Below are 18,098 nucleotides of genomic sequence, written 5' to 3' on the forward strand. Positions count from 1 at the left end.
GACCTCACGATGGTACGCACTAATAATGAAGACGACAGAGATAGAAACAACACCATGACAAAGGCGGTTTCACCGTCCATCGACTGTCAGTGGGTAAAATTATTTGAAGAATTTCCGTTGTCGATCGGCATTGGTAACGGAAACTGACTACGAAAGAAACAACAAAACCGAGAGGGAAAATAATACTGCAAGATGACAACATAGTAAAATTTCAATTACATGACTAACCTACTGTAATATAAAACTGTAAATGTACTGGTCTGCAATATAATGCAGTGGATATCCTTCTACTGACTACCAACAAGGATTTGAAACGTTTGTTTGTACACTCAAAAACTTTAAGACCTATTGAAGCTTTCCTTTATTTTTCCTACATAAACCTTTCCAAAATATCCTATTCATTATATGCTTATTCATTCAGCACGCTTTTGGTACACATTTCCGGAAATGTATCTGAAGAAATCCTGCATTAAATTACAACAATTCCTTACATTCACCCCCTTTCTCCATTTACCAAAATAATCATAACAAATACAGTGCTTACTACAAACTGACCGACCTCCAATATTTTGGAAAGGAAACTATTAGGAAGGATAAGAAGGTAATATTTATTAAGTTTCNACCCAAGAGTTTGGAGTCTGTCATATATTTACAGACACCTACATATTTGTACACATTAATATGAAACAGAACAACCTTCATTTGAAGCAGTTTTATCCACTGCTTTTATTTGCAGTTATCAAATTCCAACCATTAGTACCTGATTAGCAAACTGCTGTATAAAGGTAGTAATGGTTGTCTTTGCAAAAATTACAAAGGGTTTCAGCACTTACCATTAAAAGTACCCTCCAATGTTCCAATAATAAAAACTATCGCTATCCAACACTCGCGAACACTTTTTACATTTTTACGCTGATTTTTCAACATTAATAAATGATAAACTTATAAAACAACAAACACCGGCATAGATATGCATACATGTATACATGTGCGACAGTTATTAAAAATACGAATAATTTTTAGCCATCACAAATTCAGATTAAGGTAACATGTTCTACAAAATCTGTTTGAGTTGAATGAAATATTTGAGTAATTTTAGAAGATAATACCTCCTTTTAATTTAAATTTAAAAGAATTAATGTAGAACAGCGTAAAAACGTACTTACACCACCGAGACTTTGAACCGAAAGAACGAAAATAACAAACAACCAAAGAACTTTAAAGTAGTAGTGTCACAATAACCCGCACTTCGTAGTCTTTAAATTAATTACCAAAATTTAAGATTTATTTGATAATAACGTCATAATGGCCAAAAAATCTCTATTATTAATTAATTATAACTTTAAAATGAAATCTGTACGCGTTGCTTTCCATTTATGCTGATATTACCCAACTACTTTTGAGTTGGCAATCTATTACATCTATGATTATTCTACCACTCGATTTTGTTTCTAACCGGTAAATTCAAAATTGAATTTTATAAGTTAAAACAGAATAGATACAGAATTAGTCTTGATTAAAAAACAAGATATTTCTCAAATGATACATGACTAGCCCTTACAGAAGCGTAAAATAAATAGTTAATAACTAAATAAATAATTAAAAACTTTTGTATAAAATAAATGGACGACTTTACAGTCAAATAACTTATTAGTTAGCACATCAAATATACCAAAACGATCAAAACAAAGTTCTTATTGACATGTAATTGATGATTAATTGAATGTTATAAATGTAACGCCAAAGATTGAGGAGCCACTAGTAAATACAACGGTTTTTAGCCAAAAAGCTTACAACTCGCGTTGGATCCCCTCGTTTACATTCAATTAGCTATTTATTAATTAAATCGCCTATTTATTGCATCTGTTATCAACCATTTAGTCCTATTCGACTCTAACAGGGTACACAAATAAAAATTTACCACAACAGTATCAGATTCACTACGCAGGGGGTAGTAAAACTGTTTGAGATTTAGAAGTTAAAAAAACTTACCAAATAAACATTCCTTTTGCTTTTGTCATTTTGCACTTTCTTTTTTTATGTAAAACGATCTGAAAGACACGAGACGACTTACTAACATTAAAAAAACACAATTAGCACTTCATTTAAACTTTTTATTTTTATCACCTTGTTTTAAAGTTCATTTAAACGTCTCTTCTCTACACTTCACAGCAGCAATTGCTATAATGGTGGCATTGGATTGCCAAGCTTCGATTTAATTTAAAAAGAGTGATACACAGCACACTTCGACTACAGTCAGATGTTTTTTTTTTGTTTTAAAGACAAATTTACATACAATAATCGGATGAGCAACAAAAGGAAACTACATTATTACAAGAAAAAAGCCTTGGAACAGTCCGGACCTGCACACATTAAATATTAAAATAACAAATTTATTAATCTCTTGCCTTGTTTTTTTCTTTTGCATGTCATGGCAACTGTAACTGTAACTTCAAAAGGCACTTGTTGAGTGTCAGTGTTCAATTTTCAATAAAAACAAGAATTTGATCACTAATACATATACATAATTAAAACTATTGCACTTTTCCAAAAACGTAAGCAATTAAATTCAAAATTAAGGAAAACCAGTCTCTTTTAACCATTGCACAAAGATCACATACGTAGGGGTGGCAGACGCGCTTGTTCCTCGTTTTGTTTGCCAGATTTCATTCATTAATTGTGCAGTTTTCAACCGAATATTAAAAGTTTCACATGGACGCTTAAGTACGTGCTGAAATGAAAAGATAAAAATTCGCATGCGCAGTCCGAACTGTTCGAAGGCTTATTATAATAAGATAAAGGCATAAACAATCAGTTTCATAATAAAATTAACTCTGACAACGGCAAAAAACTGCTGAATATCCTGCATATTATCAATATAATGTAACAATGAATTCCTTAAACTAAGCAGAAAGAAATAATAATAATAAATGAAGATTAAAATGGAACACGCTGAAAAGTAAAATTAAATTACAAGGGCGAGGAAAACGGAAAAATGAATTCACAAAATAACACATGTGTAGATTACCAATTTGAGGCAAAAAAGTATTTGTACAATTTACGTTTTTCTTCCTATTTACTTCCCTGATTTGCAAAATTTTTTAATAAATGTGAAAAAGACTTTCCTTTAATTAAAATCTAACAAGTTACTTGACCTGACTGCGAAAAGGTCTTTCGACGATTGCTAATTAATATGGTTTCTATAGTTTATCATTCAAAAGATCTTTTTCTATACCATGTAAGGTCAAATGCGTTTGTATTATTATATTCACAAAAATAGTGCTTTTCTTAGTCATCCTTTAACACATTTACTATTCAATTTATAGTTAATTACATTAACCACGATTAACGTTTACTATTTACAAAATATGAAGAAAAGCAGTTTGTAAATAATTACTTGACTCTTAGTGACTACGCCTTATTCTGGGCTTGTCGTATAAAAAGAAGAAAAATAAACGAGATAATTTGTACACATTTTAATAACAAATACCGTTCTACCTCAATTTTATTATTACTTTTGTTTTTTAGCAAACAGGTAGCAGCAATAGTGATTTGATTAGCAAGAAGTAGTAGTAGTAGTAGTAGTAGTAAATAGCAGCGACATTACCATTTTTCTTTTTGTTTATTNATACGTACGTCACAAACGTATTTGAGTGTATGTGGCTGTGGCGGCATTGTGACCCGAAAACTGAAAACGATGCAATAATAATTGGAGTGAAACGCTAACGGATGGATTACCAGCAAGGCCGCAACGATTCCACAAATCAGACTTTTCAACACACTTCTCGGACCAGAAACATCACCGTTGTTAAAACGAGTAAAAGAAGCACGACAAACTTTTTCATAAATTGCTCATTACCTTTGCAGCATTTTTGAAAAAAAAAAAAAAAATTAGTGTAGCCTAAAATCCAAAAAAGCCTTTGATACAAACTGTGGGTCGAATTAATAAAATCACGAAACGTGCCTTCCAAAAGCAACTTAAAGTACAGATGAACGGTTATTTGGACTGTTTTTACTCTCATTTTTAACACGTCCAAATTTTCCAATTCCATCATCATCATCATCATCATCATCATCATAAGGTCGCCAGTCCTCAGACTGGTTGGACAAAACCTTCACTCTTTCCTATCTTGAACTAATTTTCGCATTTCCCTAAAACTAGAACAACCCACATCCTTAACTTGTTTGCGAACAGTAATCTAATCTCGGTCTACCTCTACCCCTCCTAACTTCCGTTTCTGCCTCTAATACGTTTCCGACTACACCTTTATGCATAACAAGGTTTCCTACCAACCTATCTCGCCTATTTTTTATTGACTTCCATAGTCTTCTGTTCTCCTATTCCTTCTAATATCTCTTCATTTCTAACCATTATCCACGGTATTTTCCAAATTTCGACCGCTTCTAACCTTTTATTTTCCGTCTCGCCCACCGTCCATGTTTCGCACCCATACAGCGCCGCGGTCCTAACATGCACCTTTAACAATCTTTTTCGAATTTCTAAATCTACCTATCTATCAATTTTTTATTAACAATTAGCTATTAAGCGATAAAAGTTTTGCAATCTATACGTACTACAAAACTGGGTATCAAATTCAAAAAATCTTTTGCATACTTCATATTTTGGGTAATTTTTGTAAATGAGGAAACACGTTCATTTTACCCATTATGTGGCTTCGCTTTAAGGAATACGTACAGAAAAGAAACCTTGAAAAACGGTTCTATTAGCATAATCGTTACCGTATCGTCATTTTATTTGGGTTACCATTGTTTTCCCTTTCGGTAGACGGGGAGATATCGCGCAAGCGAAATCGCAACCTTGCAAGTGCACACAACACGGTGAAATTCAGAAACAATTACGAAACGTTTCTCGTCGACTTATTACCCGCGTAACCTACAATGGCACTCGTTAGTTCTAGGAAAAATGCGTACAAGTGTACCCGTACCTAGCTATACCTACCTATACAGTTAGTTAATACACGGTGAACGAACAACAAAAGTAATCGATGTCTGCTGCAGCAGAACAATAGTTCCAACAGCAGTTACTTCACTTTTATTTCATCGTTTAAAAGAGAAAAGCAACCGACTCTCCATTGCATAAGACTCGTTGCAGATACATTACAATTTCCGATTATTTTTAAACGATTCAGGATACGTGAGCGATTATTATTTTCATTAACGAAAGAATCATTTTTATAAACACACCAACAGGACGGAAGACCTACTTATAGCCTCCCGCAGAAGCAGTAGGAAATAGTCAATGGTAATGGTTAAGGAGGGAAAGACGAGACAGACAAAGGACTATCAGTGGAATTTAAGTGGAAGATCTTCTTCAGTCACCTTCTACTAATCGTGGGAATGATTAAGAACAGACAGACAAAAGTGAAAAGTGAAAGACTGCCGATGGAACATTGCTGCTCCAGATACATTGTAATGCAAACTGATGGGTGACAGCCTCTTAGCAGCCTTTAGAAATCAAGGGAATCAGTGGAAGAGGAACTGAGACAGGCGAGATGAAGGCAGGAGAAAACTGAGAGAATCTGTGAAATGTTGGCGCTCCCCAATAATTTTTCTACATGGGACCAAGGGTAGCGTATCCGGAATATATCTTTCCAAACGCTAAGCTATGATCTAATCAGTAGATCACGTCACTCGGTATTATTTCGTCCATACTACCACCTTCCCATACTTTTTCTTATTATGTATTTATACAATAGTCATCTAATCTTCCGACCGAAAGCAAACCGAAAATTCTATTCAAGCAGTAACATTTAATAACCTCTTTCTCCCTCTCGTCAACATTTACTTTATGCTCATTCGCGAACAGGATCTTCTTCGCTATCTACGTATTTCTGCAACGTGATCGCTCCAACGGCACAGAAAGTGGGCCGCGACAGAATCTTCTTCTTCAGCATCATCATCAACATCAACATCTTTTCGATTCCGTTCACGTACGTGTACACGGTCTCGTCTCATATTCGTTCTTTACAGGGCCCCCCTTTTGTTAACGGTTCAAACAGGTTGTTTTGCATACCTTTACACTCATGTATTGTATACCATCAAGTCTACGACCTCACGATGGTACGCACTAATAATGAAGACGACAGAGATAGAAACAACACCATGACAAAGGCGGTTTCACCGTCCATCGACTGTCAGTGGGTAAAATTATTTGAAGAATTTCCGTTGTCGATCGGCATTGGTAACGGAAACTGACTACGAAAGAAACAACAAAACCGAGAGGGAAAATAATACTGCAAGATGACAACATAGTAAAATTTCAATTACATGACTAACCTACTGTAATATAAAACTGTAAATGTACTGGTCTGCAATATAATGCAGTGGATATCCTTCTACTGACTACCAACAAGGATTTGAAACGTTTGTTTGTACACTCAAAAACTTTAAGACCTATTGAAGCTTTCCTTTATTTTTCCTACATAAACCTTTCCAAAATATCCTATTCATTATATGCTTATTCATTCAGCACGCTTTTGGTACACATTTCCGGAAATGTATCTGAAGAAATCCTGCATTAAATTACAACAATTCCTTACATTCACCCCCTTTCTCCATTTACCAAAATAATCATAACAAATACAGTGCTTACTACAAACTGACCGACCTCCAATATTTTGGAAAGGAAACTATTAGGAAGGATAAGAAGGTAATATTTATTAAGTTTCTTTCTGTCTTAAGAAAAGTTTTCGATAATTCCTTTGGAAAAACTCCTCTAACAACCACAGTATCAAACATGTCGTTTTACGTGAAGAACCAAGACATCCCTGCAGTTGTTTTCCCCGATTTAGAGTTCAACTACAAACTCCATTACAAGTGGACAAAACCGCAGGTGAGCGCATTGCTTTCTTAAGGCAAAGACGCCAAGTCACTCGGCGAAATTATTAGCGGTGATGATTGCCTATCATCAACATGACGCTTCTCTTTGTCGGCAAATAAGCCAATCGTTCAATGGTAAGTAAACTTTTTGATAGAATACCATTTCACCAGACGGTTTCGCCTGTCTGTCTTTTTTTAATCACCTATTCACTTACAAGCAAGCCAGAAAATAGAAACTTGCCATGGATCAAAAATCCTCTCACTATTGAGAAGATCTAACAAGCAGCAAAATCTAGAGAAATATTAGTGTCATTCAAGAGGACTATAATATTCGTTTTATCACAAACCCTGTGAAGTATTGATTTCTTTTGGATTTTGATACTGGAAGAAGCTTTTATGTTTCACAATGTCTTTCCATTTTCTGGTTTGCTAGTAAGTGAACAGGTTGGGTGCTTATAGAAGTCCTCGATGAATTCTGAATCAAAAGGAAAGAAACGGACTTCCATTCTCCTTTGGCGACTTATAAATAAACATAAACGAATGTAAAATTTACACCTACGGGTCACAGCTTTAAAGCTGCCCATGCGTATATATTCGGTTTATCGCTTTACGATTAACGAAACGTCGACTACGACAGCCCAGTTACGAAACAAAAACATATGATCTTTGAAAGTGTGCCAAGAAACGGCTGCGCGAACTACAAACGAACAAGTTGTACGGATCCGAATTTTAAAACAACTGAAACTGCACAAAAATTAATCCTCACATCAAAGGAACACCTCGAGACCACCAACATACTGAAAATCGTGAACAAATGCAAAGAAATCCCAAAAGTTCGGTTAAGTATCGGACGGTTCTTTATCGAAGAGCAATGGCAAGAAGCCACAGACCTTCATTAATTTTTGTGGTAATACCTAGGTGTTTGTATAATTCATGGGCTGGTACATTTTTCGTTTTGCACCATCCTAATCTCGATATCTTCAACTATTCTCGAGGTATAGAAAAATTTCTTTTCATCTCGATAATGGACATTTATTTAACGTAGAAAATTAGAAACTTTAGTTTTATCCTGATGATCCTGGTCAAGAATTAAGAACTATTTTATCAAACTGTAGTATTTTTGATGATCTTCCGACACATATTTAGGTCATCCATGCGAGCGAACCCACAGATTTAAAGCTTGTACACAACAGTTTTATCTCTTTATCAGTCAATGACCAAAAGTTCCAATCACCCAGAAATTCAGCCGTTATCATTTTTCATCTCTATTTTACCAAAATCTCAACAAACGTATAGAGGAATAGTGTTATAAAACCATCTCATTTCGAGGCGTCATGACTGCAACAGACGCTTACGGTGCCGGCGCCCAAGGACTTGCGCACTGCGGAAGTGGGTCAGTACAGACACATGTACAAAAAGTACAGGCGAACACACCCACAATCGCAAGCGGCGATTGTTATATACTGCACTTGATGCAAGTAATTAACTATCCAGAGTTACTTGATAGGTGCTGGACGTGTCCACAGGCATGAGTGCAATACGGTGGATATGGCACGATTCTTTCTTATTAGCTTTTGGGTCGGCTCTCGCTCGTTGCCATACGTGAAGGTAAAATATTGTAAGGTAATATAGATTAAGTGCAGACAAGCACGTCAGCAGCGTGCACTTTAGACTGGGGAAAAGAGGTCGTAGAAATGGAAGTGGTGACGCACGAAGAAAACGAGGCGGAAGAATGTAGGTCTCTTTCGTCGAGAAAGAACAAGAGACGAAAGAGAAACAAGGATCGCGAGCAAAAGAACGGTTTTAACGGGCAACCATCAGGTGAATTTCAATTACAACAGCAGCCGCAGCACACGAATCTGAGCAGCATCACGTAGCTGAGCTGTTGATTCAATTATGCAACTTAGCTAGCCCGACAACTCCAACTCGGTGGTCCTGTTATTATACTTTTAAATACTTCTTCGAAATTTGTACCACGAAGCAAACGAAGCGAGGGTTTCGTCGTTTATAATGGCACTTACGCAAGTGGAAGTCGAAACCATTGGAGAAATGGGTCCTAGCTAAAATGCGACCTTTGAATTAATGAACTAAACTATACCCAAACGGACCATTTCGAAATACTTTCTAAAAATATGCAAACTCCTGACGACATTTCGTAAAATTTGAAGCGCAGGCATGCACGCACGCAAAACCAAAACAAAAATAAACTTCGCCGATCGCCGTGGTTTACCATCACCTTCGCTCCATCACGTTTCACGCGCCTACACAATGATGTTATGTGCGTCACATCGGTGACGACAATAGAGAGATATATTCAAGGCCATTGCGATGCAACAATTAACCGTCATTGCACTTGTGTGTGTGTGGTGTAGACGGAGAGTTGACAATTAAACGGCGCCCAGGATATTCGAACGCAGGATTCGGTCGCGACGTCGCAGCCATTATGAGAAGTCTGGCGTTTTCTAGAACAGCTACGCGCTGATAAAATAACTGAACGTTGAAGTGGAACATAACAATGAGCAGTTAAAAGTAACGTTTATCTGTAATTGAAGACGGCAGCTAACATTTCATTTGCGTGAATATTTAAGTTGATAATGTGATAATGGTTTTAATGCCAAATAATATGAGAGCAATTTGTGGCAAGCGCAAAAATAAATTTTGTGTTTTACTCCCACCAGATGAAGCCGGCACAGCGGAAGATCCTCTTTAACCTCCTTTAGGAATCGTGGAAATGGATGAACGCGTGGTTGGGGAGATATAGGTGAGGCAGATGAAATGAACATATTAGATGAAGTTAAAGACTATCCCTGGAAAAACCTCCGGATTACCTTAGGTGGAAGGTTCTCTTCAGTTATCTTTTAGGAATCGTGAGAATGGATGAACGTGTGGTTGGGGAAATACAGGTGAGACAGACGAAATGAAGACATTAGGTGAAGTTAAAGACTATCCCTGGAAAAACTTTTGGGTTACTAATACTGGGGGCCGGAAGCCCCCCCCCGGATTGCTTCAGGTGGAAGGCTCTCTTCAGCTTTCTTCCAGGAATCGTGGGAACAGGTAGGTGCGGTTTGGCAATGAGAAAGATGAGACATACAAAATGGAGACAGAAGAGAAGTGTGAATTATTATCCGAGAACTATTGTTATGATTGCCCTAGTATTTGTTCAAGCGATCCAAGGAGACCACAGGAAAACGTGGACCAGGGGGCAGACGGATTCGGAATCGAACCGGTGTCTTCTCAAATGTTAAGCAATGGTTTCAATCATCTCTAGGCTATGCCGGTAGGGCGATCTGAAGCATTTGTGTCTACACCATTAATGATAAATATGGAAAAACATGGTCCAAGACCGACAGACTAGGAATTGAGCCAATATCCTCCCGGATGCTAAGCTGCTTTTAGAAGTCATCTGGTAACCGAGACAGATGTTGATTATTGGACAATTTTACTGGACCATCAAGAGAAAATACTTCAGTGGTACCTTATTAAAATAAATTTTCACTTTTCCTTAAAAAGTGATCATTCTTCCCTTCTTTAGAAGACCTTAACGAAAATTGTTGTACAAAGAAATACGTAATCTTATTCAGATTGATTGCGCATCTCTTATGAGCTATTGGCAAGCAATATATATCTGCTACGATGTTAAAAATCCTTTACAGTTACACATAGGCAACGTTGAACGTATGCCCACTCCTGAGCTGTTTGTAGCAGCAGACGAAACGTAGCTGCCTTTAAAACTAGAAACTGGCAAACAAAGGACCAGGTGTGTCGACCTTAACAAAAAGAGGGTACCACCATAAAGGTGCTTCGCTTCTTGCCACCTTCCTATTACAAGGAGCAGGTAGTGAGACGTATATGCCAAATAAATAAAGTTACTTTCTTATAAAACAATGACGACGGATAGATTCGTAAAATAACCGATTCCTTTGGAGAACTAAAGAAAAAAACATTGTAAAATACTACTATACGGTACCACGTCATAACATTCTCGGGAATGATAATTATGAATGACTAAGCAAACGACTTCCAACGAACCGTCAACGCAGGCGCTCTGGCCACCGTACAACCAACATGAAAGGCGATTATTAGCGTGGACAATTACTTGTATTTTTATCTGTATTCAAAAACAGATCACTACATTCCAGAAAAAACATTACAACAGTGTGCGCAATGCAATTTATTAATTGTATCCAAGCTTAAAATACGACAAACAATAAAAAAAGTTGATCCACTGATACCCCCTCACACACAGCACACCTACCTACCGAATGATTATGATTAATAACAATAAATCCACAATCCTCTTGAATATAATACGTCACAACGGTGTATATGAACTCTTAACACCTTCGAATTACAAAGTGCGCACTTTAATAATAAACACACCAAATTTTGAAGGAAACAAAGGTGAACGCACCAACTTTTCCAATTAGTACGCGAACAGCTGTTCTTTATGAACCACCGTCTCATAAACCAATAGAAAATCGGAAAATCAAAACTTTTCACGAACAACGAACTCACAATGTGACTTTCGAGCTCCTACTCCACACAGACAATTGCGTTTTACAATTGAGAACTGATAAAAAGATACTCCAAACAAGCGACGCCGTGCGTCCGTACGCCGACACGTTTGCGATCAAACTAAAAGCGACATGACGCTGCAAGAAGCGAGAACGGAACGCTCTGGCACATGCGCACATTTCAAAACAAAAAACGTGAGGCAAAATTATGGGGGGGAACGTGTGGGAGAGAGACGGGGGCATAATCGCTGTCGCCCATTTTCCTCAGGGTGGGGATTTTTACGTCGAGCATACTACACATGCACCATATCATTACCATTAATAAATAACTGGAACGGGCAACAGACTAAGAGGAAAGCGACAAGCGGACAAATTCGAAGAAAGGCACCTTGATAACGACAAACGCGGATAAGTGAAGGTAAAAAAAAAGATAGGAATAAAAAGGTGGGAGGATCGGTAAATGAGAACTTTAACGAATAAATTCTTCCTGGTACAATAATCCCTCTTGAAAAACGTGCACTTTTTGCGTTTAAAATTTACGAAATATTAGGCAGGAATAGGAACACTGCAACGTAGGAACGTGTGTGCCTAAAGGTGTTTAATACGGCATTCAAAAACAGGTATTTAATGATAAACAATTTCATATTAGCAACAAAACAAACCAGGCAACTACATGTAGGTATGTATATTCACAGGTTCACGAACAAGTTCACCGATAATTTTGTCATGTGTATATTCCGTAAATCTTTTGACGCATGGGTAGTTTCACTATCATCTCGAGGAGGGGTTTTAGTCGGTAGGCGCTACGGCAAATCCGACACTACCCCCCTTCAGGGGGTGTCTTTTGAAAATTTCCCCTCCTCGAGGCTAAACTAAACAAAAAAAAAGGGTAGTTTCACGATTAGTCTTTTTCGAGGATTCCATGCCTCACTTTTGGGTATTTCGATTCCACTCGATACTAAAGCTGGTGGACGGATAGTCCCTCTGCACTACGTCAGAGAGTAGAGCGGAAGATCCTTTTCGGTTTCCATTTAGGAATCCTGGGAATGAGTAGGTGGTGATTGGGGTGAGAAAGGTGAGACGGGCAAAATGAAAACAGAATAGAGTCGAAGATTATCTGTGGATTATTACTGATCCAGAATTTGCCCAAGTGATCCAAAGAAACAACATAAAAACTTGGACCAAGATAGATGGACCCGAAATCGAAGCGGTGTCCTCTGGAATGCTAAGCAATGATCTAAACCTCTAGACCATGTCCCTAGGTCAAAAAGAAAGAAACCCTCCTAAAACCACTTACGTACCTGTCAGCGGCATGGCGTAGAGGTCTAGACCATTGCTTAGCATTCGGGAGGACGCCGGTTCGATTCCGGGTCCGTCTGCCTTGGTCCAAGTTTTTCTGTGGTTTCCTTGGATCACTTAGGCAAATGCTGAGGCAGTAATATTCCACAGTTAATCTTTCATTCTCTTCTGTCTTCATTTCGTCCGTCTCAACCACCACCCATCCATTCCCACGATTCCTGAAAGAAGGCTGAAGAGGGTCTTCCGCCCTACCTTCCGGTGTAGTTTGGAGGGACTGCCCGCTCACCAGCATTACTAGCTGGTGGGAATGAAACACCCAAGTTTTTTTTTTTCAGTCTGTCACAGTCAATTTTTCCAAAACGTAAAACACATAGAAGCATGAAATTTGGCACAGTAAACATTATTTTGACCCACATACTTTACACTAGTTAAACACTTTAAAATGGTCGGTCATACACGTACAGAAGTGTAAAAAAGGTAAAAACCATACCATTTTTAACTCCACCCTTCACATGATGCTGGTGAGAGGACTGTTTCACCAGTCTACACGGTAGTGCAAAGTGATGGAAAGGACTGTGAATCCACTTCAGACTCCTTAAGGAATTGCAAGAGTGCTTGACGGTAGTGGTTAAGAAGAGATAGAGAAGATGAAGGTACAGCAGAGTGAAAAACTAACTATTAGGCACACCCGGAATGTAAAGTGTGTATACCCGAGTTCTAGGCTATAATACGTATGTATAACCCAGTGCTGACTCTGCCGTAAATAACGTGCGGGAGCAATGGGATTTAAATATACTAACTAGGTCCGATGATATCCTGAGTTACATAGAGCTCTTCATATTTGAAATGGGAAATGACATTCTGGATGGTGACTACTCTCAAAGGGAAGGACAGCACCTTGCTTAATGTTTACCGGAAAAATATAGCAGATATTCTACGTCTTATAATCTCTCCAAATGGGTATTACTTATTTCGTTTTATTTGCGAAAGATTCCGATAAAAGTACCGTAGAATACATAGAATAATTTTTAATGCAACGACTAGGAGAACAGAGGACTCTATGGAAGTCAATAACAAATAGGTGAGATAGGTTGGTAAGGCACCTTCTCAGACATGAAGGTCTAGGCAGAAACAGGAATTAGAAGGAGTAGAGGTAGACCTAGATTAGATTACTGTTCGCAAATAGTTGAGGTTGTGGATGTTCTAGTTCTCAGGATAGGAAAGAGTGGAGATACGTGTCCAACCAGTCTTAGGACTGACGATCTTATGACGAACATGATGATGAAATAGAGGAATTGGACACTTTGGAAGCATTCATGCTCATGCATGCACTACATTAATAACAACACTGAAAACACAATGTCATCTTTCATTCTACCAAAACACACCCCTTGCAGACTGCCTACAAATTATAATACATAAAATGTGTTGACGACGCGCTGGTGTATCATTTTCCGATTGTAAAACCTCTATGTGTCCCGCAAGTGCACCTACAAAGTAAGTAAGTACTTTATTGCCATAATACGAGCGACGAACCTGAGAAGTACAAAGTCACAATGGTCTGTGGCAATACACTTCGATTGTGGGCGTATAAATAATGTTAAGCGCGGACCGATTAAAATTGGCTTAGGATAGGATGAAGCATGTCCAACCAGTTTTTGGACTGACGATACGACATACTATCATGGTGATTATGTAAGGTCTTTGAATAAAAACATCGGGATCTTCGGGAAGGGAAAGAAACTACGGCATTCCCTCCCAAATGTCAATTGTCACGCAATTTCCCAGCAACGGATGCAGTACTTTCTTCCCCTTGATGCGACTAAATAGTAGACGACGAACCACGGGCCAAAGTTTCATAAAACGATTTTTTGTCACAAATATGCTCAGGAGCAATTTCCACGCGGAGGATGATAATCCTTTTCTCATAAGTATGCACAAATGCGATTTCTTATCCGGGAAGGAATGTCGAGCTCTCTATCCATACGTAGGGACTGAATAATATTGAAAAGATAGTGTACTCTAAAGGAAAGGCCAATGTTCATGAGTGCGATTAAAATTTACTCTCTGTTTAATGTTACTTCACACTACCGGGTACAGTATGAATTAAATACACGATACGAGGACACCGACGTCCGAGGTTACTTCAGTTATAATAACGCACTCAAGGTTTAGTTTTTTACACCACGTGTACCCGCCTGTAAGGATAACTGCGACGTCACCAAATTATTTTACCGAAAAAGACAATGAGATATAATGATTAACGATAGACGTTATTGTAATACGTACTTATGTCGGTACTTGGATAAAAATACGCCTCAGTTTAAGTACTTAGGTACAAGTGTACAAACACATAATATTAATGATGGACGTAGACCTTCGGAGATATCAACGATAATAAAATAGGCAATCAGACGAATAGATACTAGATATTTTTAATCGCATTATCCTGGTGGAAGCTCGTGGGTATGCGCCACAAATAAGCACAGACTAGATAAAGCAATTGTAGTAAAAGCAAAATTAAAATGAATAAAAAATTTCTGATGTTACAGTTTGCGAATATTCGCCATTTATCTTATTCAAATGGGCAATGACGAAATTGTCTACAGTAATAGACATTTAATAAATATCTGCAACATTTACAACCTTGACGATATGATACAAAGCAAATTAAAAAGACCTTTACACGTGCCGATGTAAATTCAGTAAATAATAACGAAAACCGTTTAATGAAATATGTTTTTACTAGCTGATCCACTCCAAATTTGGACAGTAGGCACCGTTATCGATGGGCATTCCACTTAACATTTTACGTTTGGTCATGTTCAACGTGTTTTATTAATCCATCCTATATTTTAAACGTCAAACATTAAAAATTTGATGTCAGTAGAATGTACGTATATGTATATGCAATGCACTGTACTTCCGAATAGATATTTAAATCCACCCATTTCTTTGCAATTGTTTATTAACCCCACCGTCTTTTAATTAATTTTGTCAATTTGAGGAACTTAAAGTGGTTTCTATGTTCAAACAAGATATAGTTCCAGAATTTCACATTATCAGCTACCTCAGTTATGCCGATTCGGTAATTAACTCCATGTACAGGTTTGGATTCCACATCAACGAAAGGTATTGTATTGTATGGCCTAAAGTTTTCTGTATCTTTGTATTCTGTTATCTGGCAGAGTTCTTTAAACTTTAGATAACAAAAGATGAACAAGTGTAATGTCATTTTGCGTTTTTAGCTGTTAAGAAACAAAGAAATGTAGGAAAACCGCGACATATCTAAATACGCATTTTCTGATACAACCGGATTCCAGCTGATCACCGTCCCCGACGTCTCTCGCACTATTAATAAAATTTGGCCAGCGAACCCGTTTTTCTGCCATCCCAAGGCCGGACGTAAACACAGATACGTACAAGTGTATACATACATATACATGTATATATTTTCACGATCAGATCAAAAGTAATAATGTAGACCATGATACTTTTGATGAAATGCAGTGATGTAATGTCGCATTTTATTGAGACCATCATCTCCCCTTTGGTGAAATTCGCTTCGTCCATTTTGAACTCATAACTGAATAATGTTACAAATGATGAAAGCGTTTTACAAAAATATGGAACCCCTTTCTCCTTGGTGAGATTTTGCCGAACCCTTCCGCCTTTTGACCTCATGTAATATGGACGCCCTCAACATGTAGTTCAGTCATTCATAGTTTGGGAAGACTCTTGTCTGACTGACACTTACATCACATTACTCAATTTTGTTGCATATAAGGAACTTCGGTTCAGCCAGTGATTGTTGCGTTAAATTTCTCTCCAAGAACTCACTGTATACATATATGTGAGCGTAATTCATTGTATGATGATTTTGCGTTTCTATCCTACCCGCAACAATAAAAATTTTGGCTGACATATTCAATTCTTGGCAAGCTCAAGGACACATTCAAAAAACGAATATGCTATACATATACGCGGAACAAATACAGGAAACGTGAACATTATTAAGCAGAACCGTTGCCAATAAAAATTAAATAGCAACAGTTCAAGTGGTCAAAATGTCCATCCACACAAAACATGAAAAATACACAGGGAGAAGATACCAATGTTGCGAAATGTTGTCGATGAATAACCAACTTTGACCTTACAGTTCACGTGCTGATAATCGAAAAGCGGTCATCCCGACTATAGCTACGTAATAAGCATTCAATACCGCTTATAACTGAAGAACTATGAGTCTGATGCAAACTCAAAGACCATATGTCATTCTTCGAATTTCAACATCTTTCGAAAGACAGCTCATTGGACTGTAGTTGAGATTTTTAGGAAATGCTTTCTTCTTCGTTGAAGTTTTGCAATAATACCTACATCTTTAAGTTTCCGTGAAAAAACTAACTGTATCGATATGTAAGCTAAAGCCGCTCCTATTGACCCTCTCAATATATATCCATTTATGTATGAATCCGTTACCCATTAAAGGTCCTACTGCCCCCCTGGGGGCTGATATGGGCCCCATTGGAAAATCTGTCGTATATAATGCTAGTAATGCATTGTCTTATATATTAACACGTATGTGTATAAATAGATAAAAAATCTGTGCGAACACTGAAATGACTTGAGTCTAAGCGTCGCCATCGGTGCGCATTTAAATGATAACCCTAGGTCAAAAGCGATAACGGACCACGTTGCCAAATATCTATTTTTGAAGATCTCCACATATACAAAAATCCACAACACAAAAGTTCAAAAGACACTCAAGCAATTTTTGCGCTTTCGACAAAAATTTTGAAAACAATTCAACGGACAAATTAAGGAAACAATACACACAATGATACTGTAGTTTCCTGTAACTTGGGGCTGACACTTGTACAGAAAGTTTACCGATTCGTAAATAAAAATCCCCGATTTCGGCCGATTTTCTTAAACCACTAAAACATTCTATCTCTTCCCAGTTATCAGGAATGTGGAAACCACACAAAAACAAACACGCATGTGGAAAAATTCCATTTGGAAGAAATTTTCGTACATGGGGCAACATATCGCTTAGAGAAGAAAAGAGCGTCGTCATCGTCAGATTCGCTTCCATTGTGTTCCATCGCAGTCTCGTCCGGGTGATTCCAGGTTATTGCGCCGTCCGTTTGAGTTTGGCAACCTTGCGGTCGCGCTCGCAAGTTCGTTTCCCTCTCGCGACGCTCGGGTTATACCCGTTATTTTTTTACGGCGGACGGGACGACGTCGGCGTCGTTGCCGTTCGCATTTCGTCTCCCAGCGGACGCACGGCTTAGGGCGTCGCGACGCACCATCAAGTCACGCAGAAATTTAAGAAAACTCAAGTAAGCAACTTAACTAAAATGCGTACCGACGTGCGTCGCATACATATTCCCTTTCTATGTGTATACTAACATGTTCTTTACAAAAAGTAGAGCAAATGGAACA

At 37.8% G+C, this 18,098-nt stretch overlaps 2 protein-coding genes across 5 annotated transcripts in view; both read right to left on the reverse strand.

Moving 5' to 3' along the window:
* LOC108743039 (moesin/ezrin/radixin homolog 1) overlaps positions 1-1,081 on the reverse strand; it is a 95,946-nt gene extending 94,865 nt beyond the window's left edge. Inside the window, exon 1 of the mRNA XM_018478461.2 lies at positions 834-1,081. The gene's annotated coding sequence lies outside the window, so the exon portion shown is untranslated. The remainder of the gene's footprint in view (positions 1-833) is intronic.
* LOC108743098 (AN1-type zinc finger protein 6) overlaps positions 1-18,098 on the reverse strand; it is a 50,746-nt gene that overhangs the window by 13,655 nt on the left and 18,993 nt on the right. The window contains exon 1 of one of the 4 annotated variants that reach the window (XM_018478558.2): positions 11,100-11,474. The exons of the other annotated variants lie outside the window; for them this stretch is intronic. The gene's annotated coding sequence lies outside the window, so the exon portion shown is untranslated. Of the gene's footprint in view, positions 1-11,099; positions 11,475-18,098 lie in introns of those variants that run through there. 4 annotated transcript variants of the gene reach the window in all.

This window comes from Agrilus planipennis, unplaced genomic scaffold, assembly GCF_000699045.2.
Source record: "Agrilus planipennis isolate EAB-ADULT unplaced genomic scaffold, Apla_2.0 scaffold19, whole genome shotgun sequence".
NCBI classification, from domain to species: domain Eukaryota; kingdom Metazoa; phylum Arthropoda; class Insecta; order Coleoptera; family Buprestidae; genus Agrilus; species Agrilus planipennis.